The following is a 9,831-nucleotide window of genomic DNA, read 5'->3' as shown; positions in this document are numbered from 1 at the left end:
CCCCCGTGGGCACCATCTCTGCCACTCTTCCCCCCACACACACCCCACGGGCCAGGCCGGGCCGGGTCCCCCATCTGGGCTCTGCATCCCCCTCACCCCACCCTACCCCGCGGGGCTGGGCTTCGTGGGGATCAAGCGTGGCTTTTTATGAAGAATCCCGAACCCCGCCTAGGAGCCTGCCCACCCTCCCAGGGCTCCACCCTCAGCCCTCGGCCCACAGGGCCCAGGGACCGCTGTGGCTGGACCAATCCAGGACCAGGGCGCCTGGGCCTCTCTTCTTTCCCAGGGGCTGGGGAAGGGAGATGGGGGCTTCCCCTCACCACACCTGTGGCTGTTCCCACTTCCCCATGAGTATCCCAGGAAAAATAAAACCGCAGAACTGCACTGAGCTCCTGCTCTCTCCAGAAGAGGCCACCTCTTATCTGCCCAGTGTGGAGGAGCTCAGAGAAGGGGCCTTGGAGCACATGCTCTTGATCTGGGGACTGTTGGGGTTGCTGGAGCCACTCCCAAGGATGGGCCAGCTGGGAGAAAGGAGATTCAGCTGCTGGTGGACACAGAACCCCGGGCCTTCCTGGCAGGCACGGGGTGATATGAGCGTGAACCTCTTTAGGCCCCCAACATTTGGTCCCATTTCTATTCTGTCTTCTTGTCCTCCCAGCATTCCTTCAGACAGAGAAGTTCATTGCCTGGCACCCAGCAGGTGCTTAGTATTCAGGGGGCATAGTTATGGTTGGGTATCAACAAATAAGTGCCTTCCCAGGTGGGCGTTGTTCCTTCTTGCTGCAGCCATTTTCCACTGGCATCAGAAAACGCTTCAAATTCATCAAATCCTCTGATTGTCTCCCCCACAGGACATTGGAGGGAGGAGATGCAAAGAATGGAACTTTGACTGGGAAGACAACCCAACCCTAATGGCCATGGCTGGTGTAAGGTTCACTGAGGGTCAGACAAGAGCTGAGTGTTTCAGTGAATCTTCACTATAGCTCCTCTTTACAGCAGGTGACAAAGCTGAAGCTCAGGGGACCTTGAGGGACCTGCCCAAAGTCACAAAGCTAATAGTAGCAGACCCAGGTACAATGACAAGTTGTGAGCTTTCAGCTCTACAGTCTTGTAGTCTAGAATGGCTTTGATAGCAGCCTCCTGCACCGGAAAGCCCTTTTTCTTGTCCCTTTGAGCTGATTTGTCACCCTGCAGCAGGAGAAGGCTTCCAACCAACCAGATCACCCAATTCTTTGCAGTCATTTATTCAGAAAACATTTATCTGCCACGCACTGGTGGCTCACACCTGTCAGCAGAAGCTGAGATTTGAGGATCACAGTTTAAAGCCAGCCTGGGCAGGAAAGTTCACAAGATTCTTATCTCTAGTTAATCAGCAAAAAGCTCTAAGTGGTGCTTTGGGTCAACTGGTAGAGCACTAGCTTTAAGTGAAAAAGTTCAGGGACACTGCCCAGGCTCCGAGTTCAGGCTCCAGTACTAGCACACATGAAGAAACATTTGTCATTGCTAGGTATCACAGGGCCCTGAGCAATGTAATTTCCATCCCTACAGTGATTAAACAGATAAGCAAACAAGTGGTAAAATACAAGGATGAGAGCTAGGATTGACTGAGGTGGGGCAAGGGCTGGAAAGAATACTCCAAGGTCAGGGAATACCTGTGCAAGAACCTGGAAAAGAAGGGACATGGGGGGGGGGTGCGGAGAGTTGGTTGGTCAAGTTTCTAGATCCTGTTGAGGGCAGGAATAGGTTCCAAGAGGGCCCTGGGGAGCCATCGAATGGTTTCAGACTGGAGAGTGGCACAACCACTTCTACAGGTTCACTTGGAAGACTACTGGGAAGCAAGAGTGTACATACCTATGACCTGGGGAGGATTCCCATGTGATCTGGATTCCAATAGCAAATCAGCATGGAGCTGGAGAATATTCTTTGTCCTTGAATGAAGTTTTGGCAGTGCTATGGGTTCTGATGTGTAGCAGGTTTGGGAACACTTGCTTTGGGTGACACAGGAGTCCTCTACTGAGCTCACCTGTTTATTTCCCATTGACTTGCCAGGTGAGGCCTGGTTGGCATGGCTCTCACATTGTTTTTTAATCCTTAAAATGGGGACATGAGGTTTTTGTTGTTGTTGTTGTTTGTGCTGGTACTGGGGCTTAAACTCAGGGCCTGGGCTTGCCCTTAGCTTTTTGACTTGAGGCTGGCGCTTTACTTGAGCTACAGCTCCACCTCTGGCTTTTTGCTGGTTATTTGGAGATAAGAGTCTCACAGACTTTCCTGCCCAGGCTGGCTTCAAACTGTGATCCTCAGAACTCAGCCTCCTGAGTAGCTAGGATTACAAGCATGAGCCACCGGTGCCCAGCTAAAATTGCCCTTTTATAAGAATATGAATCCCAGCCATGAGAGTGGGGCTCTTGTGACCTAATCACCTCTTAAAGATCCCACTTTTTATTTCTCCCCAGTACTGGGGATTGAACTCAGGGCCTCATGCTTGCTAAGCAGGCACTCTACCAGGATCCCATTCCCCCACCCCCTTCTCCTTTATATGGTTTCAATGACAAATTTCAACATGCATTGTGGAGGGAACAAACATTGGAACTATAGTCCTGGAGTCCCAGCAAGCTTTCTGCCCTGTGAACTGGGCCTTGCAGGAAGAGTTAGCATTTTGCGATCAAGAATGAGAATTGAAAATATTCATTTGAGGTAAAGGGCCCAGTGTGGGCAGATGCATGGAAAGCCATGTGCACAGGGAATAAGAGCAGGAGTCAGGTGTCAGGCTAGGACAGGAGGAAGGCATTGAGGAGAGAGAGACATGGCCAAGAGAGACTCATGGGAAGATTGGGGCTAAATTGGAGATTCCATGGTTTCATTAAAGTTTTTGAAGGACATTTTTTTTTTTTTGGTCAGATGTGAGGCTTGAACTCTGGGCCTGGACACTCAGCTCTTCAGCTCAAGTCTAGTGCTCTACCACTTGAGCCACAGTGCCTCTTATTGGAGATGAGAGTCTCACGAAGTTTCCTACCTGGCTGGCTTTGAACCATGATCTTCAGATCTCAGCCTCCTGAGTATCTAGGATTATAGGTGTGAGCCATGGTGCCTGGCTTTTGAAGGAATTTTTTGATCAAAGGGATAGAAATAATCTTGGGTGGGAGGATAGGGCAGTGGGAAGGCCAGGAGACCACTGGTTTCCCGGTCCTGGAAAGATAAGGATGCTGACTTTGAGACTCATGTAGGAGGCATGGGTGCTTGAAAGCTGTATGTGGGGAACAATGAAATGAAAAAAATATATAAAAAATGGACAGGGGAGTTTAGAGATGTGGCTCAGGTGGTTAGAGCACCAGCCAGTGAGCAAAAGTGATTTATATTGAGTTCAAATCCTGGTCTTGGGGGGGAAATGGGCACAGAACATTAAATGCATTGGGGGAATATTTAACATGTCTAATTTGTTGAGCATTTATTGTGGAGGTGCCAAGCACTTTACGCACTTTTTTTTGGGGTGGGTGCTGGCACTGGGGCTTAAGCTCAGAGCCTTTCACTCTCCCTTAGCTTTTTTTGCTCAAGGCTGTTGTTCTACGACTTGAGCCTCTTCTACTTCCAGCTTTTTGGTGCCCGGCTATTGTCTTTTTTTTCTTTTTCTTTTATTTAGTTTTTAACACCAAGTGCAAGTAGCTTTTCTGAGATTAACAGACAGCAGAGTCAGGATTTGAATCCATGGCCATTTGATTTCTAATTCTAGGCTCTTGTGCACCACTCACTTCTGCCTGGGGGAACTGTCTAAGTCAGAGCTCAAGGGCCCATTCCTTCAGGGAGCCTTTCCTGATTCTTCCTGGCTGGGCTGGCCATCTTCCTCTGTTATCACATTTCTTACACTGCGTTGACCTTTTGTGGAGCTGAATGCCTCCCCTTTGTCAGAGAACTCCTGAGGACAGGGTTGGGCCCTGTCGTTTTGTGTTCTCACGGCCTACCTAGCTCGTGGCTAGGCCACAGGACTGGCCAACTGAATGACAGTTATTCCAGGCAATTCTGTTTCCTTCTCTTTTCTACATATTTAATGTCTCCCAAATATTCATTCAGGTTTTTTTTTCTCCCCTTTCCATTTGCACTGCTGAGCTTAGCTTTCGGCTCTTGATGATAACGTGATAATACTGTCTTGGAGGCTTCCTATGAAGGTGACCTGTAAAACTGAAAAGTCCTACTGGTAGAAATGGAAGAAGGGCACTGCAGGTAGATGAAAAACATAAGTAAAGGTGCAGTTGTATGAAATAATGTGGGAACAGGAAGGGGTTAATCTCTGTTGGTACAGATAAACATGCAGGTTGGGGTTAATGAAATGAATCCTCTTTATTACTCGTTGCAGTACTGAGGATTGAACCCTGGGACTTACACATCCAAGGCAAGTGTTCTGCCCCTTGAGCTACACCTCAGATCTTTGTGGGTTATGGTTGGGGAGGTAGGGACATGTGGGTATATTAAGGAGTTTGGGTACTGGAGCTTTTTTTTTTCTTTCTTTTCTGTGATAAAAACAGACATCTAATCAAGGTACAAAATAAAGCGAGGAGTGAATACGTGTATCTGAGGGGTACACATAAGTAATTTATTTGAATTACCTGTAGACTCAGGATAGCTACCATCTACATCCTGCTTGCTGTGGGCCTGGCCCGGTTCTTTACATACACGACCTTACCTAATTCCCGCAGCATCACTGCGACATAGGTGTCATTACCTCTGTGGAGAAGGAAGGGAGGCTCTGCCAGTTTAAGAATGTTCCCAAGGTCACAGCTAGAAAGCTAGTGCAGATCCAAGAGGTTTCAAAGCACTAGATTACACTCTGCAAAAGAAAGCTTCTTGAGGTCAGGGATCATGTCTTCTATTTCTGTATACCCGACCTCGGTCTTAGTGGACGCCTAATAAAAGTCAGTTGAATAAATGAATGGAGGCTGACCTTTCACTTTCTCCGCGTGGAGACAAGCTCGTTAACGACGCCGCCTGGAGACATCCAGGCCCAGAGGGGGCGCTGTGGCCATCAGCGTATCGGCCAGGGTTGCCGGCGCCTCGCTTTCTCTAGACGCTGTGCTGGGGGTGGGGGTGGGCTCAGCCAATCCGCGCGCTCCGAGGCATTGGGCGGGGTCACGGGGCAACGCCCCGCGGGCAGCTGGGAGGTGCTCAGCGGTGCTCCGGGCTGGCGGGTGGAGGTGTGCGGGCTGGGCCGCGGGTGAGCACGCGGGCTTCGGGGGGCCGTTCTGGTTCTGGGGGTGGGGAGCGGTTGCGGGGCCTCATGTCCTAGGACGACGGCTCCCTGGCTTCCCCGCGCTCGGTCGCCAAATCCGGGGGCCACACTGACCCTCTGCGGCCCGGGCGCCTGGGCCTCAGGCGCCGCGTGAGGACGAGAGGACGGAGCGGGAGGGGCCGGGCCGGGGTCCCGGAGAACGCGGGGCCAGGGGCTGTCCGGGCCTAGCCGCACCTGCGCTCCCATCCCGAGGCTGGACGAGAGTAACTGTCGAGTCCGACTTCCACTCTTTCGGGCCCCCTTGTCAGTAACTCTCAGATTTGGGAGAGCAGCTTCGGGGTCCTGGGGTCCACACACCGGGGTTATCATTCCCGGCTACCCAGTGAGTCTGCACGAGATGCTGTGCCGTGATTCCGGTCCTGCCAGCGCGGACTGGAAATCGGGGCGCAGTATTTTTGCGGGATACATTTTCTTATTTTGACACCCTGGGGATGACTTGATGGAGTCTGCCTGTAACTGGCGAAGCCGTCTGTTGTGATGCCGGCTTCCTTTCCGGGATGGGTGGGTGACTGCTGAGCCGTCTTGAGCTGAGTTTGCTTGAGCTTGTCACTGTATTCCTTCCCCAGACTCCACTGTGTGTGCATAAGGAAGGGAACAGTGGGTAGGGCGTCCTGGGGACCCTGACAGACTTTGATCCTTGCTCTCACGGAACTTAAAAGTTGTTTTGGAAAGCTCAGTCAAGGGAGAGAAATCCAGCGTGGTGTCTGGCACTGAGAAAGCAGTGAATGAATTGACTTAAGGGAATGAGGAGACCTTGAGCAGGACGACACTTAGAGAGAGGCCTTGTTCTGCACGTGAGGAGGAGGAATATTACTTGTGGATTTGATAAGTTTAGGCGATAGTGGAGCTTAAACTGAGGGCCTGGAAACTGTCCTTTAGCTTTTTTTTTCACTCAAGGCTGGCTCTGCCACTTTAGCCACAGCTCCATTTCTGTCTTTTTGGTGATTAATTGGAGAGAATAGTGTTATGAACATTTCTTCCCCGGGCTTGCTTTATACTATGATCCTCAGATCTCATCTACTCCTGAGTATCTAGGATTACTGGCATGAGTCACTGGTGCCCAGCTTGAACTTGATATGTTTTAAGACAAATAGTCACTATGGTGGCGAGGAAGATTATGAGTTCAAGGCCATCCTGAGTTAGAAGGTAAATTTGAGGCTGGCTTCGGTTTCCTAGTGAGACCCTGTCTCAAAACCAAGAAAAAAGATAAAAGACAAGTTGGAACCATGAATGGAGAGTTGCTGTTCAGAAGAGAACTTGACTGAGAGGTAGGAGATCAAGTGAAGATGTATTTGATTTGGGATTCTTCAGATGTGCTGACTACACCTGAGAATTTCACAGATCTCTTAGTATAATCTGCAAAAAGGGAAGCTCTTCAAGGCAATGAAATGCTAAGCTAATGGGGATAAACTGCAGGAGGCTCTCCCTAAGTCTGGGGATTTGGACAGAAACCCTGCACATAACTGCAGGATGTTCTTTCCACTAGAAAGAGCACAGGCTTTGAAGTTGGAGCAGTCTGGGCTCAAAATCAGTGGGTCTGGCCCTTGTAGTGATCTTGGGCATGTTAACATAATGTCTTTGAGCCTTTGTAGCCTTAGACAAAAATCTGGGCTAATAATTCCTACATCATAGGAGGTGTTCTGAAAGGTGTCATAGAGGTGTTGTGAGAGTCAGATGATGACTAGTTGTAATCTGTTCTGCATAGGGTCTGGTGCTAGAATAAAGGACAATGAAGGGAGTCTTGAAGCTGCTGAAGCCTTAACCACCACTACCATGGGTCTGCATAACACTTGGATTCTTCCAAAAAGTATTAGAAACAAAGAGAGAAGGGAGGGTCATCCTTGGTAAGGTTTTGCTTTTTTACCCTAGACTGGACTCATAGCCAGAAAGCTCATTTCAGTTTGAGAACCTCTAGTAATGCCATCTACCTCTTGGAGGTGGTTGTGGGGATTAAGAGAGACAATGTATATACTGTTTAGCCAAGGCTCATGGTAATGCAAGAACCCAGTAAATGGTAGCCATCAACATAATTGTGAGTGGTCTTTGGTAATTATTATGGCAGTCATCTGTAACTCAAACATTACTTTGGTGTTGGTGTTGTCCTTTTTCATTCTTGGAGGGCTGGGACAGTGTGTGTGTGTGTGTGTGTGTTGGTCCTGGGTCTTGAACTCAAGGCCTGGGTGCTGTCCCTGAGGGGTGTGTGTGTGTGTGTGTGTGTTGGTCCTGGGTCTTGAACTCAAGGCCTGGGTGCTGTCCCTGAGTTTTTTTGCTCAAGGCTAGGGCTCTAACTCCTGAGCCACAGCTCCACTTCCAGCTTTTTGGTGGTTAATTTGAGATTAAAGTCTCAGACTTTCCTGCCCGGGCTGGCTTTGAACCGCGATTCTCAGATCTCAGCCTCCTGAGTAGCTAGGATTACAGGCGTGAGCCACCGGTGCCCAGCCACTTCTGTTTTTTTGAGTGGTTTATTAGGGTCTCATACCTGGGCTGGCTTTGAACCTCAATCTTAAGATCTCAGCCTTCTGAGTAGCTAGGATTACAGGTGTGAGCCACCCTCACCCAGCTTCTCTAATTTTTTAAGTGATTTATGTTAATTATTGAATATCATTTTCCCTTCTTAACTCATGGTCATAATTGAGTTTATTTTGCATGATTATCCATCAAGTGGGAGTATAGCAAAACTTTATTTTTTTACATTTTCCCTGTTGTTGGACATTTGAATTCTTTTTTCCTCAGTAGTACTGAGGATTTGAACTCAGGGTCTTGCCCTTGCTAGAATATCATAGTTCTGACTCTTGTCCCTGGTCCTGTTTTGTACTGGTTATTTTTAGGAGAAGATCTCCATCTGGGTGCACAACTGAGCTATGATCTGCCTACTTTTTAGTTGTGGAGATTACAGGCATATGCACCATATCTGGCTTCCTTCTATGGAAATAGAATTTAATGAACTTGTTGCCTGGCACCATGATTCTTCTGATCTCAGCCTCCCATGTAGCATGTGCCACTGTGTCCAGCTGTGGGTGGGAAAGGGTCTTAAACTATTTTGCTCAGCTGATCCTCCTGATAACCTGCCAAGTAGCTAGGGTTACAGATGTGCACCATTAGCTCCTTAGCTTCAGTTGTTTCTGATTGCTTATAAGTTTAAATACTGCAATTAGTGCTTTTGTTTTCCTTTTGCCAATACTAGGGCTTGAACTCCGGGTCTTCTCAGAGTCCTGGCTCATGGATGGAGCTCTACCACTTGATCCACACCTCCAGCCTGGCTATTTGCTGGTCAATTGGGGATAGAGTCTTGTGAACTTTTCTAAGTTGGCTTTGAATAGTCTCTAGATCTTCTGAGTAGCTAGATTATAGATAAGAGCCTTTGATGCCTGGCTGTTTTGTTGGGGGGAGGGTGAGGAGTGTAACAGATTTGAACTCAGGGCTACACACTTGGTAGGGGGCCTCTCCACCACTTGAGCCATGCCTCCTCATCGTCCCCAACCCCTTAGTCATTTCTCAGATAAGGTTCTTCCATTTTTGTTGAGGTCCAGCCTCAGACTACAATCTTCCTACCCACAGATGGGATCACAGGCATGTAACTTTGTCTAGCTTAACTGTTGAGTTGGGGGGTGTCTTACTTTTTGTTTAGGTTGGCCTTAAACCATGACCTTCCTTATTTCCACTCCTAAATAGCTGGTATTAAAGGTGTGAGCCATCATGCCTGGCCTTGCAATGAGTGTCTTCTGTAAAAGGTTTTCTGCTTTTAAAAGGATCTGAGGTGGGCTGGAGGTATGCCTCATTGACAGATTAGTGCCTCCACCTGGTGGCAGTCCTTAGCATTACTAGGCCTGAGGTCAGGAGTAGCAATTTGCTGCCTACAGGGGTCAGTCAGGTGACAGATGAGCCCCCAGGCGGGTGGGGCTGGGAACTGCAAAGTACAGGCCTGCTGAAAGGGGGCAGTAGTGATTCAGCTTTCAGTTTGTGCTCACTCAGTAGTATATTTTCTACTTTCTTCACCAAAGATAAAACAGGTTCAGTATTTTTTTTTTTTTATGAAACACTTTTTAAAGAAATGTTGAGGGGCTGGGAAGGTGGTTCAGTGGTAGAGCACTTGCCTTGCATGCCTGAGGCCCTGGGTTCGATTCCTCAGCACCACATAAGAAAAAAGCCAGAAGTGGCGCTGTGGCTCAAGTGGTAGAGCGCTAGCCTTGAGCTGAAGAGCTGAGGGACAGCGCCTAGGCCCAGAGATCAGGCCCCACGACTGGACCAAAAAAATAAATTAATTAAAAATAAATTTAAAATAAAGAAATGTTGACAGCTTTTTAAAAATGCAAACATGCTAACATACCCATGGGGTTAATTTGACCCAGAGGCTGCCAGTTGGTGATGACCTCTCAAAATGCCTGTCTCAAGGTGGGAATGTAGGAGTACTTGCGCAGCTTGTGTGAAGGCTCCATCCCAGCACCAAATAATGAAAACAAACAATAAAACGCTTTCCCCAAATAACATCTGAGAGATATTTTAGTGGTCTCAAAACAGTTAACAAATATTAGATCCCAGAGTTCGTTTCTATC

Source organism: Dipodomys ordii, unplaced genomic scaffold (genome assembly GCF_000151885.1).
Source record: "Dipodomys ordii isolate 6190 unplaced genomic scaffold, Dord_2.0 Scaffold181, whole genome shotgun sequence".
Taxonomy (NCBI): Eukaryota; Metazoa; Chordata; class Mammalia; order Rodentia; family Heteromyidae; genus Dipodomys; species Dipodomys ordii.
This window is presented reverse-complemented; position numbering follows the sequence as displayed.